Raw genomic sequence first — 23,269 nt, forward strand, 5'->3', positions numbered from 1 at the left:
TCATTTTTTTCCAAGAACACACACCATTGAGAAAACAGAGAATTTTCTAAATTGGCTGAGGGAGTCCCCAAATTTTCCAACCCATTTTCCTTCCTGTAGTCAGGCTCCCATTCACCTCATGCTAGAGAGCTGTTCATCCACCCTGTGTTAAAAGACTCTCAGGGAAGGAAATTATATAACATACCTCTGTGGGAGATTCTTTTTCATTTTTTTCTTACTGTTATTTTCAGACTTCTGTTGACCTGAAATTTTGATTTCAATTTATCCAAAAAGAGCAATTCTTTTCAAAAAGAAGCAATTAATAGGAAAAACACATGGCCTTCACCTTCTGTGCCCTAGTGGTGAAGTATCAGCTCTCCAAGCCCTGACTGCTAGCAGTTAGTCATCAGACAGAAGTGTCTAAGGTCTTCAGTTTCACTCCTTCTACCATGAGTTCTGTATAACTGCTCATTTCTTGTTGGGCATTTGGCAAAGAGGATTTTCTGAATCTATAATGGAGAAAAGGAAAGTAAAGGCATAATCATTTTATCTATTGTTAACTTTTTAAGTTAAAATTTTCTGCACGTATTTTGTATATATACACACATCTGCATTTAAAAATAAATATAGCAGATTTCTTCCTAAGATTTTCTAAATCTTTTTATTGGATATTTTATTTAAAGACTATGGTCTTTCCAATCTTGAGTTAAATAGCCCCAGCTTTGGGATGGTTATCTGTTACGGTTACGAGATAATAATATTATGTAGTAACTGACACTATATAATAAAAAGTTACCTAGGGATTTATTTTTCTTGGGAGGGTAAACTTTTAAAGTAGAGGGAAAGCCATCAGCTGAATTGGTGGTGAGCAATAAAGGGAACTGTTGCTGCATGACCTCAGGTCTGGATAGTGTAATACAGCAAGCCGCCAGTGCCCGTAGAAGAACAAATTGGAAGAACTGCTTCTGTAAAAACTGTGCAGAATTAGCCAGAACACAGCTTGAAGGAGAGACTACTATGTAGGCTCAACAAACACACCTGGGGCTCAGCAATGGCTAGACTTTTGTCTTTTAGACTCCAGTTCTGCCCTTGATCAAGGGCAGAAGGTAGAGAAAGTAGAGAGAGAGGCTGCTCGCTCTCTCTACTTTCCATGTAAGAAGAAATTCCTAATGATATAAACTGTCTCCAAGATATGCTCTGCTGCTTAGTCTTCACTATGCCTCTGAGACTTTTTCTTTTATTAAAAATAAGGACTGAGAAGAACTGTGTCCTTTTGACCGCTGTCTCCACTTTATTTATCTGTGTTACTCAGCACATCGCCCACAAGTCACGTACATTCCCAATGCGACTTCAATAAACCAGTGGTTCTCAACCAGGAGCTGTTTTACTTCCCCAGAAGACATTTGGTAGTGTATGGAAACACTTCTGATTGGCATGAATTGGGGGAGGGGTGCTACTACTGGATCTAATAAATAGACGCCAGAGATGGGGCCAAATATCCTACAGTGCACAGGACAGACTCCCTCTTCTCCAGCAACAAAGCATTATTCAGTCCAAAATGTCAACAGGGCCATTCTTGCATAGTTCTGAATCAAACTAAGGGAAGAGGACAATTTGGCTTCTCTCCCTCATCTTTCTCAGGTGAACACGCTTTTCCTTACTATTTTCTGTTTCTTCCCCAAACTCAGAATGGCGAGTCCTCAGTTTCTCTAGCTGTAGTAAACTTTTAGCACCTAGTACAGCTCCCGGCTCATGGGCAGATGCTCAGGAAATGATGGTCTCTTGCCAGTCCTTTGCCAACTGACCTCATTTAATGCAAGTCCAGTCTGATGTTTACAACCCATCAAAAAAGATGACATCTGCTCTGTTGGCATGCTTTCCTAGAATCCTTTCCATTGCCATAACAGGAAGCCCGTGGGAAGAGGTTAGGGATTTATTTTATGACTTGAAAAATAATCGACAAGATTAGAAGAGTAGAAAAGAAAAACTACATGAGGCAGTCAGTCCCTCCTGAGCACTGTTCAGGGTGCTCCCTCAGATACCAGATACCATATTCCTGGTGCTACTGTCATCCTAACAGGTTGAATAGAAGCTGGCAGTTAATTTTATCTTGCTAGTATTCTTATTTTCCTTTGGTACATAAAATTGTAAGGTACTGTTTATACACTTAGAACATTTAATTCAAATTAGAGAATACAAAGAGAGACCATGTCCGGAGACACCTCTCTCAGTGAAGCTGTTCTCAGTTAAGTGGGAATTGGGTTGTGCTTTCTGGGAAAAAGGGATTTCCCGGAGCTTTTTAAGGGAAACGACACAGAACTACAGCACAGAACATATTGAGGTGATCTGGCCAGTTCCGATTTTTCTTTTTAAAGCATGAGTTAACTCACAACTTCACAAAACAGACTATAAGTTTACTTGGACATTATAAATAATGATAATAATAATTGTAATACTTATTAACTGTTGGTATTTAGCAATCACAATGCCAAGTACTTTATGGCATTTTTTCATTTATTAGAATTCATTCCATCCAACACTTCGCAAACAATTATAATGTGTTAGGTATGGCAATGGGTTATAAAAGTTTGCAACATAAAATTATTAAGTTAACTTAAACACAATTATGTGTTTCAAATAATAAATAATGAGAGTGTAGTTCTGACATTATCAATGAAACTTTTAGCCAAGGGAGCCTTGTGTACTTTTTTTACCATGGTGTTTGTCTAGATGTTTGTTCTATAATAAACTATTATTAGTCACATAAACTATTTATATTTAAAATCTAAATTTATTACAATAAGAATTTTAAATTTAGCTTCACACTCACACTAGCCATCTTTAAATTACTTTGTAATGACATATGGCTAGTACCAATTGTGTTGAATAGCACGATATGGAGCATTTTTGTCTTTGCAGAAAGTTCTATTGGACAACACTGAGCTAGGATCCTTACATTCAGACTTTCTTTGTCTTAAGTCATTCACTTTTATACCCCACATTGGTCGCTTTTTCATCCTAGTTACACAAGACTGATCAAATGCTGATGTCTAAATTAGCCTACAGATTGCATAAAGTTCTGGATCGATTGACAATATTCTCATAACTATCTTTACTGGGTTTTCTTCCTCACCCATTAACTGAAAATGCTGCTGTTATTGCTGTTGTTTTATATCTTACAAATCTATACCACATAGGAAAGGCTGGGGTCTGGCTCTATTCCAATGGAAAAGCATTCTATAATGTGTCTGTAAACTCTGTTGGATAAAATGCCCACTATGAATGCCTTCTGTCATCAGGTGGAATGGCTTATATGAATCTCCTTGGTTTTGTGCTAGAAACTAACAGGTTATAAGCGGAACGTTACGTCAAAACTCTTCACGTTGTTCAAAACACCTTTCTTTTTATGTTGTTTCATATCTCCCACTAACTCAAAAACATGTGTCAAATCCATACTCTCCCTCTCCAGCTCCGTAGCTCAGGCTAGCATTCTCTAACCTGGACTGCTGCTCCAGCCTCCTAGCCAACCTCTGCCTCACTTCCAATCATCTTTTTAAACAGAGTCATCTTTTACAATGTTCGTCTAATCATGCACCATCAGCCCTTCCCTTCTCCCTGCTTATAATCTTTCAGTTCTTTGACCCAACTCCCAGAACCCTAGATGTCCCAGCTGCCTCCCCCATGTTCAATCTCACCGCAGACCATACCCTTCCGCACGTGTCCACAGTGGCTTTCTCTTGCTCCCTCGGCTGTAGCCTCTTCTCAGTATTATTCTCTCTGCCAAAGATTATATCTCTCCCCTCCTCCCTTTCACCAGTGAATACTGATTAGCCCATCCATAACTAGTCAGCTCAAAGTCACTTTTTCAGGGAAGAGTTTTTCAAAGCTGAAACAGAATCCAGCCCGTCCAGTCCTCCTGTTGGAGACTTTGAGAGCACAATGTGCTTTTCTTTCACAGCAATAATCACATTGCGCCTTTATGATTATTGGTGAGACTGAAGAGATTCATGATGATGTTGGCTTCTCTCACTACGTTACACAATGATAAGAAGGCGGGGATTTATTTGTTCAGGATGACCTTCTGATCCCTAGAGGTAAGAAAGAGCAGGCTCTCAGTGAATGCCTATTGAATGAATGAATGACAAGTCAGTTTCCTTCAGTGAAATGGTGAATTGGTCTGAGAATTGGGGTGAAATTTCACAGTTAAATTCAGGGACTGCTGAGTAGAAGAAACACCTACACTACAGAAGCAGTGATAGTTTTCATTCCAGGCTTAGGGAACAAGTGTTTGCTGAGTTGACAGGCAACACTCAGAACTGAGAGTGCATGAGACAGTCATTACAAGTGCAGCATCTGGAATAAGACTCTCTGCATTCAAATCTCCGCTCCCTAGTCATCAGCTGTGGAAGCTCATGCTGCTATAGCTACTCATCTGTTTCTATCCTTTTTCTTTCTCTTTTAGTGGAAGAAGGATCCTTGCTCTTTGGTAAAGGCAATCTTCCTTTTGTATTCTGGGTTCCAGCTCCGCAGAGACCTCCCTTGATGAACAATTACCCTACTCTCTCCTCTGTCTCCCAACATGTCCCTCTCTGTTGGCTTTTTCTCAAGTGTTTATATTTGATCAAGTATCTCTCATCTTTAAAAAGCCTTATCCTGGCCTGGCATGGTGGCCTGTGCTTATAATCCTAGCGCTTTGGGAAACTGAAGAGGGAGGATCACTTGAAACTAGGAGTTCGAAATCAGCCTGGGCAACAGAGCAAGACTCCATCCCATAAAAATAATAAATAAATAAACAAACAAACAAATAAATAAATAAATAAATGAGCCAGGCATGGTGTCTCAGGCCTGTAGTCTTAGTTACTCAGGTGGCTGAGGAGACAGAATTCCTTGAGTCCAGGAGTTTGAGGCTACAGTGAGCTATTAATACACCACTGCCCTCCAGCGTGGATGACAGTGGGATACTCTGTCTCAAAAATGAAAACAAAACAAAATAAAATAAACCCTATCTTGTTCCACTCTCCTTTCATCTCCTGCCCTTTCCCCCCACCACATCTAGATGTCTTGAGGGAGTTGCCTCTGCTCTCTGTATTACTCTCATCACCTGTCACAACTACTCCACTAAAATATCTTTAACCGAAGCAAAATGTGAGAATGATTCTGCAAAGCCCTATTGCAAATTTGTAGTGTTAATTTTTTTTCTAATCTCCCTGCAGCACTTGACACCATTGAGTGCCCTCCCCACTGTCTTTCTGATTGCCTTGGTATTTCCTTCCTATCTCCCTGATGGCCCTGTCTCAATCTTCTCTATTAGATCAGCCTCCCCTACTTATCTTTTTTCTTTTTTCTTGAGATGAACTCTCACTCCATTGCCCAGGCTGGAGGGCAGTGGTACAATCTTGGCTCACTGCAACCTCTGTCTCCAGGGTTCAAGTGATTCTCCTGCCTAAGTCTCCCGAGTAGCTGGGATTACAGGTGCCCCCATCACACCTGGCTAATTTTTGTATTTTTAGTAAAGACACGGTTTTGCCATATTGGCCAGGCTGGTCTCCAACTCCTAACCTCAGGTGATCTACCTGCATTGGCTTCCCAAAGTACTGGAATTACAGATGTGAGCTGCCATGCACAGCCTTATTTTTAAATTCTGGTATTCCTCAAAGCTCTGTCCTTAGCTTTCAGTTTCTCTCCCTCCTTTGAGCTTCTAATGAACAGTGGGAACCATTTTCGAGACTAAACATTCACAGACACACACAGGCATATGATTTCATGCAATTTGCATACAATTTCAGAGGGGCTATAGACATTCTAAAAGACTCAGTGTTATATCTTATATGCTGATAATTCCCAATTATGTACCTTCATTCCAGACTTCTTCCCTGGGATTCATCTCAGTAGATCCAACTTGTTACTAGGTCATCTCTACCTGGATGTTTCCTAGGCATTTCTAAATTACCAAGAACAAAACTAAACGAATCATCTTTCCCCCTCAAACCTGCTTCCCTAACCATGCTTCTATTTAAGTAAATGAAAACACAATTCATCCAGTTCTATACTAGCCAAAATTTTCTGCATGGACCACTGCAATAACCTACCCTTCAGCCTTCTTAACACTTATTTGCCTGCAATTCATTCACTGTGCTTTGAGACAGAGGTTTCTTACAAAATAGTAATCATGCCAATCCCAAGGCATCCTAATATGCTTGGGATACACTCTAAGCTTGCCCTATTCTTCTTATTTCCAATCAATCCCCCTGAGAAACCCAATATGCTATACTCATACTGATACCTTTTCCATTGCTTGGTATGCCATGGTCTGTATTTCCCTGAGATATTCCACATATTGTTTTCTCTTCTTGGAACTTATTTTTTTCTTTGCTATCTCAACTCATCTGACTACCTTTTACTCTTCCTTTAAATCTCTGCTTGCTATATAGCTTTCCCAGAGAGGCATTTTATAAACTTCCAGGCTAGATTAGCCATAACACCCTCAACCTCCCCCACCATACCCTTTGTGTAAATTACACCTCTAGGATCTGTCTTCCTATGAGACCCTGAGTTCTGTGAGGAAGTAGCTATTTCTCTCTTGTTCACCACTCTCTCCTCATCACTCAGTACAGCACCTAGAGGTAGTAGTTGCTTGTAACATACATGCTGAAGTTTTAATCAGTGTGCTGGGTTGTGTATTTTAATACAAAATCTAAGTCCTATGAAAATGAAGACAAAACAAAATACCAGATAAGGGAGATGTGACAAGTTTCAAGGATATGGATCTTAAAGCAATGGCTGTGTTTGTATTGGTGGAGAGAAGAGACAAGGTGTCCACGCAAAGGCAAAGAGGAAAGATTGGGTATGGCATTATTAAAATATCTAACTAACTGAATTAAAGTATTCCAGATGTACTATAATGGGAAATAATGTTGACATGTAGTCTGAGTATGAATGGGGTAAGTGATGAACCTCACCTGTGGACGTAGTTCCCTAAGATAAGGCAGAATACCTTGGATGTCAATTACAGAAACTCTCAGGGAAATGGAAAGTAACTTATTAATACATAAAGGTTGGGCCCTATATAGGTTTCTAGAAATAATTAATTCTAGCCTAAGGCTCTTGCATTAGTTTCTTACATGAATCAGATCCCTTTTGTCCACAGCAAACACAGGTAGCATGGACATAGAAGAGTTGCATTGTGTGCACACTGCACTTTTGTCTAAATATGCATGTCAACACAGCCTGCAACATTTACGCTCTTCTCTCACCATCACTCCGAAGACTGAAGAGGAGGTGAAATCCAAATCGTCTCCAGGGTTGAGGAACCACTTTAGGAGAAAGGGGAAGACTGAGTTACCTGACAAATTCAGTACACTAAGTATGCCTTTGGACTAGAATTATTTTGACAATTTGTATCTACTAATTTCTCAATATCTATAGGGCCTTTTATAGCTGGAGATTGTTAGTCAGTTTTCTAATTGCCTGAAAGAAATAGAGACTATGTACATATAATGGATATTAAAACTGGGCAATATTTTGCTTAAAGATATATGCCTGTAATTGCAACAAAGTCAGACAGCAAAATTATCTTTCTAACTTTATTGGCTTTTCATGAAAATAAACACTCCCAAGTCATGATAACGACAACTCTTGCTAAATGTTGGCAGTGCAGAGTTTAACAAAAAGATTTTTTGTTCACCAGCTTAGCTGCTGGTGCCATCTAGTGACCAGTCCAATTGATAAACAAAGATGGGTTCAGAAAATGTACTTAGAAGAATTTGATAAAATCTTTTAATATTGCAAAGAATGATAACCAAAAATGTAACCAGATATCCATAATATTTAAGCTATCATCTGAAAGGTATAAAAGGGCAGACATTTTTAAAATGACAAAGATATTTTTAAAAATAACAGTTGAAGGTAAAAGTATTTACACTGAGATTAAATACCGATTTATAAAACTTATAGTAAGCAAAAATTCTGGAACTATCCTTCTTATATTAAAGATTATACATAAAATAATGAAAATTTATTAAAAGTTCTCACTCCTGTGAGAAAATTATATAAAGTAAAATATTGATATATTTTTTAAGTTGACAAGTTGGGTGAGATGCAACTCAAGCCTTATCTGAAACTCAAAATTATTTCACCATCAATATCAGGGACTAGAACGGTTAAAGTTCCAAATTTTAAAACCCATGACTTTCTTCTTCAGAGACATTTTCCCTCCTAGTCTTTAGAATGAAAATGCAAGCCTATATTTACATATTTATCTTCAGAAATTTTTTCCTTCGTATTTTGCTACTTTGCATTAGTGTTGATCCCAAATCAGCACAGTCTGCTTGGTTAGCAGTAAGTGCTGCAAAAAAAAAAAAAAAAAAAAAAAAAAAAAAAAAAAAAAAATGAGGATAAAATAAAAACAGTTCTCATTACAGGGTCCACCTTCTGCAGAGAGCTCTTAGCTTAAGATGCTTACTAACCTCTAGCCCATTACAAGGGAATTCGAGGTTCTTGCTGCTTCGCTTTTAAGGCACTAGATTGCTTTTTGATGTTTTTGCTGTTGTTATTGTTAGGAGGGTGATTAGGATATATATTAACATAGTGTAATAAAGAACGCTGATAAGTTTTGATGACCTCTCTCTAAAATGAGAATATTATACACTGGACAATTTTTTGTAAAACAAAACATGGAACTGTTTCCCTGGGCATAATGAGGAGTTTGTCCTCAATCATCTACATTTTTGTCCTGTTTCTCTTATGTGCCATAGATTTTCTAAACGACCAATTAAATGATGACCAGAGCCATCCAAGAAAAGTAAGGTGTCCCCTTACTGCATCTCCCCTACCAATGCTTTTTTTATAAAGGACATTAGTAATTAAAGTCACTTGCGTGTTTGTTTACTTATTTTGTCAGTGATTAGTTCCTTAAACATTTATCAAACAATTATTGAACAGAGGGCATTAACACAAGTTGATGAAATCATAGTTTTCATTCTCAAGAAACTATCAGTGGGAGAAAGACATTTCCTAGTGACAGAACAACATTTATCAATAGAATGCTAAGGGTAGTAGAAATAATTATAAAAAGTCTAGGATTTTAGAAGCAAAAGGAATCCCAGCAAGTTAGGAGCTCAGGAAAGGTGTAAGAACATTTTAAAGCACTGCCATGTAACCTAGGCATTGAAAAATAAATAATGTTTCAGTGGAGAGAAATGACAGGTAAGTGCGATTTTATGGTAAAAATTGTAGATACCAGTTTACGTGAAACATGAGTAAGTGTTGGTACCAATGGGATACTGGGCTAAAAAAGTGGTTTGAAGGGTGGAAGTACTAAGACTTTATTTGGTACTCAATGGATTGAATAAAAATTGGTAAATAAGAAAGTTAATTTATTAGCGTAGTGTTTTAGGAAAGTTAGCAGAGGAATGACATATATCCATGTGTCAAGTAAGACAAAGAACAAACAGGAGAGCCTTGAAGTGGCGTAACCAGTAGGGAGATTGTATTTCTTCAAGACTGAACTAGGAATGGAAAAGAGAAACAACCAGATACTGCACAGAGAATTGATGGAATGTAATGACCACGTGGATTTGGGTAAAGAAGAAAAATATGGCAGAGGAGTTAAAGGCAACTCGCTTTTTAAGCCTGGGTGACTGGAAATGTGAAAAATTAACAAATAGATGGAAGGTAGGAGAGAGAGCTAGCTTACAAGAGAAATGCTATACTGAAAAACACAGAATACAAACCCAGTTGACATTATCAAAAGAACAAGTTGTACTTAAAGTCAGGGAATCTGAGATCTTGGAGAGATCTCTGAGTAATGAAACTCTATTACCACAGGGGGAAGATGCATGATATGGCATCCCTAATAGGGACAGGGAGATATTGATTACTTAAATATGTTGGTGAATGAAGAGCTCAGCATACTACTAAGCCAATTATTCCATTTTAAAAGATTCCATTTATTATAAACTGTTTTTGTTATAACTAAATCCTACTTCTCTGTCATTTCTCACCTGTTCACCTTTGTCTTATTTAGAGCATAACAGAACGCTCTCCTTTATAAGATGTTTTTTTGTATTATTTCACAATAGTTATGTTTCTCTTTTCTTCCCCAGAGTCTCAATTATCAGTTTCCTTATCTATTCCTCCTGCAAAACTATTTACATATGCCTTGCTATTCTGATTACCTTTATCTGGAAGATCTCCAAAATATGCCTATCTCTCAAAAATATAGACTCCACAATTGAGAACATCTTCGAGATACATCTTGTGTTTGCCTTGCTGCAAAGCCACATGCTTAACCAACAAACAGACCTCCTCCTTAATTATACAATTACAGATTGAAGCCTTTTATTTAAGAAAGGCCAAAACTATAAGCATAAAAAGATGCTACTTAATATGAGGTCAATACTTAATGGGGACTTTCCTTAGCTTTAGAGGAATATTTTTTAGCCAATTTCTACTGCAAGGCCCTGAGTTTACATACAGTTAGAAAAAGCCTTCTTTAAAGGCCATCCAGGGACATTCTTTGGAGAGAAAACATTACTCAAGGTCAGGAAACTTCAGGTGGAGCTTTACCCCACCACTACTTAGGTGTGAGGTATTTGAGTTCCAGTTTCTTTTTTTTCTAAAATGGGGATAAATATCCTCTTGTCTCATGACTGCATAAGTGTCAAAAATCAAAACAGAACAATGTATGACAAATATCCTACATGTGTTCCACAACTATATGAAGATAATAGTGCAGATGAGTGAACTCAGGCAAAGAGGTGAGTGTCTTACACTGCCTTCCACCCCCAGATTAGAGGGAGTCTTCATGCCCTCTTAGAACCACACAGATGTGCTGGAGTAATGTAGAAGTCTCATCCAGTCACAGCATTGAAGAGAATGGGAGCAAAATGGAATCCATGTTCGCCCTTACTGCTAACACTGCTGGTTGCCAAAGCCAACTGCTTCCTGCTTTCCCCAGAATCCTTCTCTGCTTCTCCCTTACAATTGCCATCACTCTTCTCTCCAACTTCTGTCCTCTGTGCAGTTCTCACTAAATCGCTAAACACAGGGAGTGCCTACCACAGCCAAGGCACATTGTTCATCATTGGAAGTGTAAAGTTGAGTAAAATTTGATTCCCGTTTTCCTGGAGCTTTCGTTGTATCTGAAAAGGGCAGTCTTCCCACCCACTGGACTGCCTAGGCTCAAAAAGTCAATACAAGTGTTGGCAAGAATGTGGGGAAATGTAGAAGCTTCATACACAGCTGGTGGGAATGTGAAATGGCATCACCATTTTGGAAAGCAGCCTTGTAGTTCCCCACATGATTAAATATAGAGCTACCATATGACCCAATAATTTATCTCCCAGGCATATACACATGAGAATTAAGCACACATGTTCACACAAAAACTTGCACATAAATCTTTATGGCAGGAGTATTTATAACAGCCAAAAGGTGGAAATAATCTAAATATCCATCAGTGGATGAATGGCTAAACAAATGTAGCATATTTATCCAATGGAATATTATTCAGCCATTGAAAGGACTGAAGTACTAATACATGCTATAACTTGGATAAACTTTGAAAATATTATACTAAGTAAAAGAAGCCAATAACTAAAATTCATATACTATACAATTCCATTCTTATGAAGGTCCAGAATATGGAAATAGACAGAAAGTCTGTTAGGGGTTATTAGGGCTGAGAGTATGGGCAGAGAAGGGGGAGCTAGAAGGTGATGACAGCTAAAAGATATGGGGATTTTTTTTTTGGAGGTGATGAAACTTTTTGGTCGTAGGACTCCTATACTCTCTTAAAAGTGTTCTAAAATTGACTGGTAAAGGTTGCACCTATCTGTAAATATAATAGAAACCACTGAATCTTACACTTTAAATGTGCAGCTTGTGTGGTATGTGAATTATATCTCAATAAAGCTGTTTTTCAAAAAAGGCAAATCCGGATAAGTGCTGTAAAGGATTTGAATTGTCATAGTAAAAAGTAGTTTGTCAGTGACAGCAAGGAGGGAGTTCAACCCAGGCATCAGGAAAGACCTTACAGAAGACCAGATGCTAAGGCTGAGGCTTGAAATACGAGTGGGTGTTTATTGTCTCCAGGGATCCTCCTCCAATCCATTAGACATGCGGCCACCACAACGATCTTTTAACAATTAAAATCTGATTGTGCTACAGAGGGGCATATAGGCATCTTCTAAGGCCCTGCTCTTGTCCTATTTCATTCTTCAGGTCGAGGATACATTAGTGGTTTTTTTTTTCTATGTATACAAATTACAGTATATACATTTGTTGAAATGGATGACACTTTGCAAGGTAAAAATGAATTTTATTATACGATTATCCTGCCTAAAATCACTCAATAGATTCACCTCACCAGCGTGGTGGAGATTTCGCTGCTGGGTATGACACGGCTTATTTACGGTTACATCCTTAGCTATTGGCACAGTGCCTACACATGGGAGACCTACAGTTTTTGGTTGTCTCTGAGACTGAGGCAATGACTTGGGTGCAGGCAGTTTATTCAGGTGGTGATCCCAGGAAGTGAGAGTGAGGGAGAGGCAAGTTAGGAGGAAAAGCCTGTAGAAAACTGCACCATCAGGGTTGCCAGTGTAGACTCCAGGGCTTTGTTTCCACCAGCACCTTTGAAGAGCAATACAATGGCTCCTCAAGTGCTCTACGGGACCAATAGGTGACCGAAGCATATGTGCTCCTGTACTCCATGGCCCCTAACTTAAGGTAGGCAGAGCAGGCTCCCAGGGGCCAAAGACCTAGAAGCAGAAAGCGGAGAGTAGGGAAATGCACCGCGCATTTGAGGTGGCGGCTGCCAGCCCTGGATAGGTCTGAGCTTGAGCAAAGCTGCCCACTCCAGCTGTGGCAGAAATTGGAATTGTACCCAAGGGGATGTGCCACGGGACACTAGAGGTTTCTGCAATATACTTTTTCTAAATGAATGCAATTCCCCCATTTCCTGTACATATGTATTTTGCTACAATTAGACTTAACTACTTGCAGTTACCTGAAATTGAAAGTGCTCTGTCCCCACCACCACACCTCTGCTTTTAAAGGTTCTATTTCAAGGCCAGGTTTGGTGGCTCACACCTGTAATCCCAGAACTTTGGGAAGCCAAGGTCGGTGGATTGCCTGAGATCAAAAGTTTGAGACCAGTCTGGCCAACATAGTGAAACCTCGTCTCTACTAGAAAAAAAAATATTAGCCAGGTGTGATGGTGTGCACCTGTAATCCCAGTTACTCGGGAGGCTAAGGCAGGAGATTACTTGAACAAGGGAAGTGGAAATTGCATTCAGCTGAGATCGCACCACTGCACTACAACCTGGTTGACAGAGTGAGATGTCTTAAAAAAAAGAAAAAAGTGAGACCTATCTCAAAAAAAGAGATCCTATTTCAGAATTTTTTTCCCATCTTCTTGTTTACCTCCTACTCATTCAAAGAACCCTGTTTGAACGCCTCCTTATCCATAACACCTTCTCTCTCGGCTTTCCTTGCACCAGAACACATCTGTATTTGTTTGTTCTTAAACGGATATAAATAAATACCTGAGACTGGGTAATTTATAAAGAAAAGACGTTTTATTGGCTGGTAGTTCTGCAGACTATACAGGAAGCATAAAAGCCACATACTTTTAAACGACCAGATCTCATGAGAATTCACTACTATAGTAACCAAGAGTGAAGGTGCTAAACCATTCCTGAGAAATCGACCCCATGATCCAGTTACTTCCCAACAGATCCCACCGCCAGCACCGGGGATTACATTTCATCAAGGGTCTTGAGTGGGGACACAGACCCAAATCATATCACATCTCTTTGCTCCATTGAGTTCTAATTATTTTAGTGTATCTTCCCTCTTAGGCTAGTAAAATACTTAGTAGATAGTAAGAACTCAGTATGTATTAAAAGAAGGGCTGAATGAATTTCTTAACTTTTTAAGATTTCAGGTTTTGATAGACAATTGGAGCTCTAACTCTTAAATGTTTTGGTCTCAGAACCCTTGTATCCTCTTAAAAATTATTGTGGGTTCCACAGAGCTTTTGTTTCTGTGAATTATATCTGTCAAAATATAACATATAAGAAACTGAAGGTATGATATATTTAAAATGCATCATAAAACATTACATGTTAGCACAAATACTTTTTAATAAAAAATAGCCATACTTAGTGATAATTTTGGTATTGTTCTATATTTTTGGCAAATGTCTTTAATGCCTGGCTTAATAGAAGGCAGCTAGATTCTCACATCTGCTTCCACATCAATCTGTTGTGATATGTTGTTGTGGTTGAAAGTCCATCATTACACAGAGGTATAATTAGAAAAAAAAAAGATGTATTTTAATAGCTTTTTTAGACAATTTCGATATTGTTCTTTGAAACTATACCAAAACTCATTGCAAAATAATCTCTTTAAGGTTGGTCCCATTGCCAAATCTGAAACCATTTTTATCATTATGCTTGGTTATTTGGAAAGTATTGGTTCACTGAGTTATGCAAATTTTACAAATGTTCACAGATTTAATTATACAACATCAAAAAGTCATACTTATTAATATCACTACCTAGCTCGTCAGAAAAGTCTTTACGTATTGGGAAGTTGTCACGCCCACAGTGGTAGACTCTAGTTTTCAAAATGTTAAATTTTCATTGGAAAATTCAAATTTTAGCAGTGGAAACAAATGCTATGAGTTGTTTTCCTTACAGCAAAAGGTTTATTTTGTTAGCTTATAAAAAAATTGTCAGTCAAATGTCCAAGTCTGAATGTCCATAGTCAGTCTGTAAAAATGCTGTCCCATGTCCTCAAAGGTCTAGATTTAATAAAACTAATACTTTTTACATCTTCATTAAGGGCATCTTTCAGTAAAACTGACATTTTCAATACCACAACTACCAGTGTGTGGTATTGAAGAACAAACAGGCAAAAAAAAAAAAAAAGAGTATAGCCAGAATTATTCCCTTGGTTCATGCACTTTTACCCACTACTGCTTTGTACCATTAGTGCAAGTGTCAACCCAGTGAAATAGGTCCCATAGCATCTTGTTAGTATTACAACAACTGTTTTGGCCTCAGGGAACCCCAGAGTCTCAAGAACCCCCACATATCCACAAACCATGCTTTTAGAACTGCTGAATAGAAGACTCGTGTGCCATACATTTTTGCATCTTTGAAAATAATTTCGAGAGTTTATTAAGTTGTATCCAAAGAGAATAAAACATTATGAGCTTGTACTACCTAATTACTTATCTCACCCTGGCTATGCCTCCTTGTCAACCCTGGCCCACTTTGCTGCCCCCCAGACCCTTCAGCTGGGAGCTCTGCTCATTATCTGACATATACAGCATCGGACAAGAGGATCCTAAAACGACAAATGAAAACAATCAAGAAGATTCTTAAATAAGGAAACTTCACTGTAATGGATGCAAAAGTCATCGGATTGCAGTCAGTTTCTCCTTGAACAATAGTTCAGCCTCTTTCAGGTGTCCAAAGGAAAGCTAAGGAAAAGGGATTTTGACCACATTTAGATTTGAGTTCTAATCCATTCCTATGGAACAGATTGGAACGCAGGCAGCAGGAATGGGAAAGACTCTAGGGAAAGGCAAAAGGAAAGGGAAAGGTCAAAGGCCAGAGTGGAACTTCCTCCTTCCAGTGCTTTCCGTGGCGCAGTCGATGTTTTAAGAAAGATCAGATCTTTTACCAAGGACAGCGTGAGAGGAAAATACTGGCTGGTGGTTTGAGGGGAAAATACCCAAGGATTTTAGTTAACCAGGGCCTGGGCTGATTTTCACGAGTGAATAGGTCATATACTGGGGAAAGCCATCTGCTTCGTACCCTAATTTTCCTTCTGACTCATCTCTTACTGGACCATGACTGAAATGAGAGCTGCATCTCTAAGGAAAATGCTGATCATGTTCAGATTTTACATTTGAGTGGAGCCTCATAGTTTACAAATATTCCCATCATTTGTTAATCACCTAAACTATACTAGGCACATGTATATTTACTAGTTCATTGAGCGATAGTAATAATGTATTGAGCATTTACTAGGCATTAGTTCCCATGCTAAACACTTTGTATATATAAAATTCTTTCTAAAATACTTTCAACAACCTTACAGGTTGGGCTATTAATGTTTGCATTTAATGATGAGAAAACTGGCCTCAGGGAAATTAAGTAATTTGCTCAATGTCATGCAATTAAAAAAGGATAGAACTCAGATCCATCTGATTGAAGCTGAGGCTCTTAACCATTATTCTACTCTAGGTAGAATGTACCCAGGAAGAGCTGGTTAAGTTGTTTGAAGTGTGTAAGCCTTTGGGGAAGAAAAAAATGTATCAAGTCAAAAGCAAATTTATTTTTCTTATTTAGTAGGGTCTCTTTTTTTGACGGTCATTGTCCTAATAACTGGAGAGAAGAAAAGCATGCCTCTTCTTATCAGACTCTGTAACAAGTTAGATACCTAGAGGAGAGGCACTAACTCTCTGGGCCCCTCCCTGAGTTCATTACTGACATGTGCATGCTGCTGCTGAGAACAAAGTGGGGTCAGCTAATGGGTTTTAGGTTGTGGAGACTTTGTCACTATAAAGAAATGCCTCCAGGTATGTCACCCACTCATTGGTGGCTCTAAATGAATGGTGACAATATTGCTTGCTGCTCCGGGAATACCATAGCTCTCAGATGACTACAGTAGCTCATAGATCTTCTCTGAAAGGTGAACAGGGTCCCTGAGGAGGTCGCAGTCATGTTTTTCAGACCAGGAGCGAATTGTTTCACTCACTGCAACATGAATGCTGGAAGGCCCAGTTGGCTCAGTTACTCACAGACCTGTGCTAATGAGCCTGAAGTCAGGTTTTAATACTTATAGGAACCAATTGGCTTTGCATGGAAAAAAGTCTACACCACTGACTTTGTGCTCCCATGATCAGAGCCACTGCTGCAGGATCACACCATGGCAGTCTTTTCCAGGTATCAGGTGCTGCTCAAACTGAAGGCAGGGGATGGCTGTGGAGGCAAAGGAGGTTTCAGCGTGGCTAGTTCCAAAACTGACTTGAGGTATTTATTTATTATTCAGGAATTTATTATGCCTTAATTTATGTTTATTAAATGAATAAATGAATGAATTTTCTGTTTTCCCCTAAAGATCTTCGTGACAAAGATCTCTGCTCCAGGTGAAAAGAAAAGAGGAAAATGCCTCAAAATGAAAAAAGCATCATATTCCTCATAAATGTTCAGGCAAGATGGAGAGTAAAATAGGATCTCTTTTAAAGGAGGTAGCAAGTCCAAAAACTGTACTTTATAAGCATTCTGAGTCTTGTATTTCTTCTTCTGGATTTCTTCTTTGTTTGGTTTTGCTATTAGCAGATGATCAAATTCTTCTTAAAGACTTCACCCTGTTTTACATGCCATAAGAGAAACTAAAGAAAGGGAAGTTTTTGCTTCAATTAAGAGTGTTAAGTTAGGTCTCATTCACTTCTGGGGACCAGGTTTGGCATGGCCAGGTTGGATGAGAATGACTCCAAGGACAAGTCAGAAGTCAGAGACAGAGGGGAAAGGTCCTCTTTGTGCTCTCTACCGCATGGGTGATCTGAATCCTCTTTTAAGGAGAAACAAACGTGCAAGGCCGAAGGACAGGAAAGTGTTTGATTGCTGTTTTAGTGAAAGACACCTAAGAGTTTGGAGTTAACAAGTTCAATTCAGCTCACAATGTGATCTAGCTACTAACATCCTCAGGCTGCATCCAAAGAAATGCAAGATTCCCATTACACATTACAGAAAGAAGCAGTCTTGCTATTCTCCCTGCTGGTCACCAAACTCAGTGGGAGCTTAGCCTGGCTCTGCCTTTTATTAACCGCGCGTCCTTAGGCAAGTTACTTCTCTTCTTTCAACTTTACCTTTATTATATGTAAAATGGGGTTTATGATAATAACTCAAAGGATAACTGTGATGATTAAGTAAATAGCACCTGATACACATCTAGCCTAGTTCATGGCCTATAGTCAGTGATAAATGGCAGCTCTTACAACCACTGTTTTGCTGTCAATCTTGTCAGGGTAGCTCAAGACAAGCTTGTGCACTCTGGCTCTTAATATACAAGTTTGGGCACTTAGGTTGCAAAAAAAAAAAATCTGCCTCATATATATAAAATAGAGATTTTATTTAAAATATGTGGGAGCCCTTAAAAACCTGGTGCAAAAACTGGACTCAGGCTCAACAAATGAGTAACTTGGTGCAAGCAGCAGGAGCCATTTTGGCAGTCATGTCCAGAAAACTTCACCATTCTCAGTCTCATGGCGAATCTGTTTAAGATCAAAATTCCAACTTGGATTGCATTTCCCCGAAAGGAAATCTCGTAGCATTACTTAAAGAAGGCTGGTTAGTTAGACATTCTAATATTCTAATAAGATATTCTCCTTTTCACATTTAAATAAAATAATCTGTCTTATAATTGGCATTTACTTCCGTGGGGAACTGACTAAAAGCATGTTCTTAAACTTCATTTGTTCTACGTATTTGTGATGGGTTTAAGAAGCCCAAGTACCTGAAGGAATCAGAATCATGTAATTACAACAGTGGCCACTAGATGGCAATCTCAAAAGTGAGGCATCGTTTAAGTCAACAGTAAAATCTCTTAAAAATTTTCAGCGCTTTAACGTTTATTATATGATTAACTTCACACAGTAGCTTTGTGATCTTGATATTATGATACCAAAAGTTTGCATCTGAGAAAATGATTCTCAGAGACGTTCACTGACTTGCCCCATCCCAAGAGTTTAATAATTTGTTTAGTCTAAGTTCCTGCTTTTTCTACTGACCCTGCTAAATTCTTTATAATTACAGAGCTTCAAACGCTCTAAATTTTCCAAGCTTGGAAATTAAGAGGCACTTTTAAAATCATTTAATATATGAAGAAACAGAGTCCTAGATAATTTAAGTAACTTGTTCAAGGTCATAATGTTGATTTGTAGACACGTCTGGTCTGAACTCCGAATTCTGCCTAGATCAGGAGTCCTCATAGCAAAATATTCTTTTTGTATACTACTGCACTACAAGTACATTTTTTTTTTTTACCAAATTTCACCTAATAGTATCTGTGGATTCGAACCAAAGTCTTTGGTAAAACATTTTCTGCTAAACATGGGTTTACACTTTGCAAAAGTTTTCATTTTAAGGGTGACCATGAACCCCTTACCCCTCTCCAAGGATAATGAAAACTAGAGCCTACCTGTGTCAGAATATGATGTTTAGCATTGCAGTTCACCTCTTCTGGCTGTAAGACAGCTGCTGTAATGAGGTGTGCGTTTTGTGACTTGCCCATTAAATGGTATGCTCTCACATAGTGAATTAGGTAATATGTTGTGCAAGATTGCTTAAATAAATAAAAGAAACATCTATGCTGCCAAAGAGGAGGTAAGACCTACAGTATCCATGGAAGATCTATGGTCACTCCAGGAGCAATAGGCAATATTGTCACTATTCATTATGGAATGGCCTTGAGATAGCAGGCAACCCAGAGGGTATTGTTCACATTGATGAAGGACCCCACCCTGCTGTTCTCTTTACCCTCCCACCCTGTCCAATACATACAAACTCTGAGAATTACAACCCATTCACCTTGGTGATTTTTTTTTTTTTTTTGAGTTCAATGTATGATGAATCTTTTCAAAACTTCTAAGTGCCATTCTTCTAATTGTACTGGTTCTACATTAAAGGCATTCTTTATAAGCTTATAATATTGTACCACAAAACCTTCAGCCAAAGAAAACATTTAGCAATCATCTGGAAATTTTTCGTTCTTATATAATAAAAGACTGCATGGTGTAGTAGAAAGAGCTCATCATGCAGAAAAGCTTGGTGTATTACTAGCTTGATTATTGATCAATAGAGAGTTTTTGTTTGATTTTGTCTTTTCTTTTTTTTGTAATGTCACCTAATTTTTCTGAGTCTCAAAGCCCTTATACAGAAAAATAAGATAAATAACATCTGCACTACATGGTATTGGTTGGGACTATTTGTTTGCAAGTAATAGGAGCCACCTTGAAGCCATCTTAAGCTATACTTGGTAAAAATTAAGAGCTTGTTAGGGAAACAGGGATGTATTAAAACCCAACAAAGGCCTGGCGTGGTGGCTCATGCCTGTAATCTCAACACTTTGGGAGGCCGAGGTGGGCGGATCACGAGGTCAGGAGATCAAGACCATCCTGGCCAACATGGTAAAGACCCCGTCTCTACTGAAATTTTTAAAAAAATTACCCAGATGTGGTGGCGTGCACCTGTAGTCCCAGCTGCCCAGGAGTCTGAGGCAGGGGAATCGCTTGAACCCAGGATGCAGAGGCTGCAGTGAGCCAAGATAGTGCCACTGCACTCCAGCCTGGGTGATGGAGTGAGACTCCGTCTCAAAAAAAAATTAAAAAATAAAAACAAAATAAAAAAACAACCCAACAAAGAAGAAAGACCTCATGAAAGGCCTAGAACCAGACATTAGAAATAAGAAACATTTCCTCATTCTCTATCTCTTGTCCCTGCCTCTTCTTCAATCTCTTCTACCTCTGAGTAGAACAACCTTTTCTGACTCTTTGCCTATACAGCAGAGGGCAGGGTGGAAGAGTGGCTAAGAGATGACCTGCTATGTGGTCGATGGCATATAACAAAAGCTCTCCAGGAGGACTTTCACTGGGTCTATTTATAATTGCCTGTTTCCTGTTAAGATAAAATAAATTATGTAATGTGTTTAGCACAGCCCTAACACAGTAAGCATTGACTAATATAGCTACTATTACTACAGGCCCACAATCCCTGTAAGCTTCCTTTTAAGTCCCTTTAATTCCAAGAGTTCTGAAAATTCAAAGCTTTTGTCAGTTTTTAACAGAATTATTTGGTGTTGAAACTTGCCCTGAATTGAATTTCTGCAATCAGTCTTATTTATTGCACTTCATGTGAGTATGCACGTTTTGCTACAGAAGTAGGAGTATGTTTGATTATGGTGTGTATAGCTCAGCCGCCACTGAGGATACTATGCAATATATGGTGTATGCACTTAATTTTTCTAAAATCCCCAAGCTTTAAATTCTCAAACAGATCTGATCCCAAATGTTTTGGATAAGCGATTGAGGCTTGTTTTATCACTATTAAAAGTTTTAATTATAGCTTGAGCCTTTGGATGGTAATGTCTAAAGAATGTTAAAGTCAATATTTGAACGCCATAAGCACAGTGGAACTTTCCATTTGAATCTCAGTCTTACAATGATTCTAAATGTGCCTTCTTAGCAACCGGAAGTTACTTTATTTCTTTTGTAACAGCAATAGCAACAAAAATAATGCAACTATAGCCAAAGAAAAGCTACGTGATAGTTATTTATTCATTCATCCATTCCATTGTTTATTCCGTGATCCTTTCCAAAGCATTTACTATGTCCATACACTAGCTAGATTCTACTTACACAAGGTCAACAGTGGCAGATACAGTCACTGGTACCCTATTGCTAGTGATCTCCAGTTTGCTTTTTTTTCCCCCTTAAAGTCACTACTAGCAAGCCCATGGAGGAAAATAATTGCAAATAGGTAGGGTCAGTGGGTGATTTCTTACAGGGAGTTCTCTGGCCATTTGGTCAATGGGTTCTAAAGTTTCTGTGGCTCTACTTCAGCAATAACATCGAGCTACAGAACTGAACTATGTTACTGCATCTTACATGCCATCTGTCTGGCTCACCCCTGAAAATCTGGTCTCCAAAGCCTGCTTGCTGGCCAAGGGAACCATGAAGAATGAGTTTTGGCCTCATTGTGTGTGTTTGTTGCAATGCAATGTCCTTAACCTCCCAAGGGCTCTGCCCCAGACCCTTGCCTACAAAGCCAACCCCATTTGGCAAGCAATGTTTCTGACAAAGCAATAAGCTTGGCCCCATTAATGTGCTTGCCTCAGGGTCTGTAGTGTTTCACACCACAGGCTTCAAATTCTTTGGTTTTCCAGGCCTTAGAATACTCGGGGTAGCAGATGGAGTTAAGAGACCTGAACTTACCTGTCATAAATGAACACACTGCTCCAAAGGGCTTGCAGTAAACTTGGACACTATCCTTTACCAAATATCATTTACCCTATCTATAAAGTGAGGAGGTTACCTACAACAGTGGCTTCAAACTTCGTACTAGCAGCAGAATTATTTGTATCAAAGAAAGCTTAACAGCCCAGTGTGATTGGTGGTCCAGTAAAAGTTACTATCTATAATTCCCCAAACATTGTTATGCCTTGTACTTTTGTGCATGCTACTTTTTATTGCAAGAAGTGTTCCCCCCATAATACTTCACCATCTCTTTGAAGCCTTTCCTGAATGTCTGAATGTCTCCTCTCCCCTTAAAGTGTTAATCACTTGTTTGCTCATTAATTCACTCAGAAATGTGAATTTAACTTCTATTGTGTATCAGCCACGATGCTAGTAACTAGGAATTCACAGCTGAATGTCTGAGTTGTAGCCTTTGAAGATTCACAGTGCACTAAGGAAATGTATCAGTCAGGGTCCTGTTAAGAAACCATTGGCCCACTCCAGTGGAAAAGTTGAAGATAGTCTGATGACGGGGCTATTTACAAAGGTGTGGGGAAAGAGTAAGAGAAACCAACAGGGAATGGGAAATGGCCCAAAAGGGAGAGGCTGAGAAAGGCAGCAGAAGGGAATGGAACCTGGAGAGAAACACTGCAACATCCGGAGAAGGCCTTCTGCAGAGCTGTGGCCTTGGGAAAGGAAACCTGAAGCAAAGAGGGGACTGAATCTTCAGTCCTCACGCTCCCTGCGTCTGCAAATGTCCAACAGAGTCTCCTACTTGGGACACTCTAGAAAGGCAAGGCGAGCCATTGGGCCTGCCTGTGAAAGTCAGCCTGCCAAGACACAGAAGAATTGTTTCACAGATGAAGAAACTAAGGTACCAAGATATCGAGCAGCTGGCCAAGATCACCTAGCTGATAAGTGGCAGGGGAAGAGGACAAACCCAGGCAGCCTCAGATCAGAGGCCACAGTCTCATATTCGAAGCTATGACCTTGCTATGGTAGAGAATGCAAATGTCTAGTGACAGTACAAAGAAGATGGTGATCAGTTCCACTTGAGGCAGACCTGCAGGATATACAGAACTCTGCCAGCCGTATTAATGATGGGGCTGAGGAGAAGATTGATAACCTGAAGAGCAGGATGTACAAAGACATGTAGATTTACAAGAGCATTGCCGAGGGTGAAAGGGATCATTGCGACCAAGTGTAAGGAGGAATTGAATGTGTGCGGGAAATGAAGTGGCTGATCTAATTGTGTCA

This window comes from Sapajus apella, unplaced genomic scaffold, assembly GCF_009761245.1.
Source record: "Sapajus apella isolate SASKATOON/1434 unplaced genomic scaffold, GSC_monkey_1.0 scaffold35, whole genome shotgun sequence".
Lineage (NCBI taxonomy): Eukaryota > Metazoa > Chordata > Mammalia > Primates > Cebidae > Sapajus > Sapajus apella.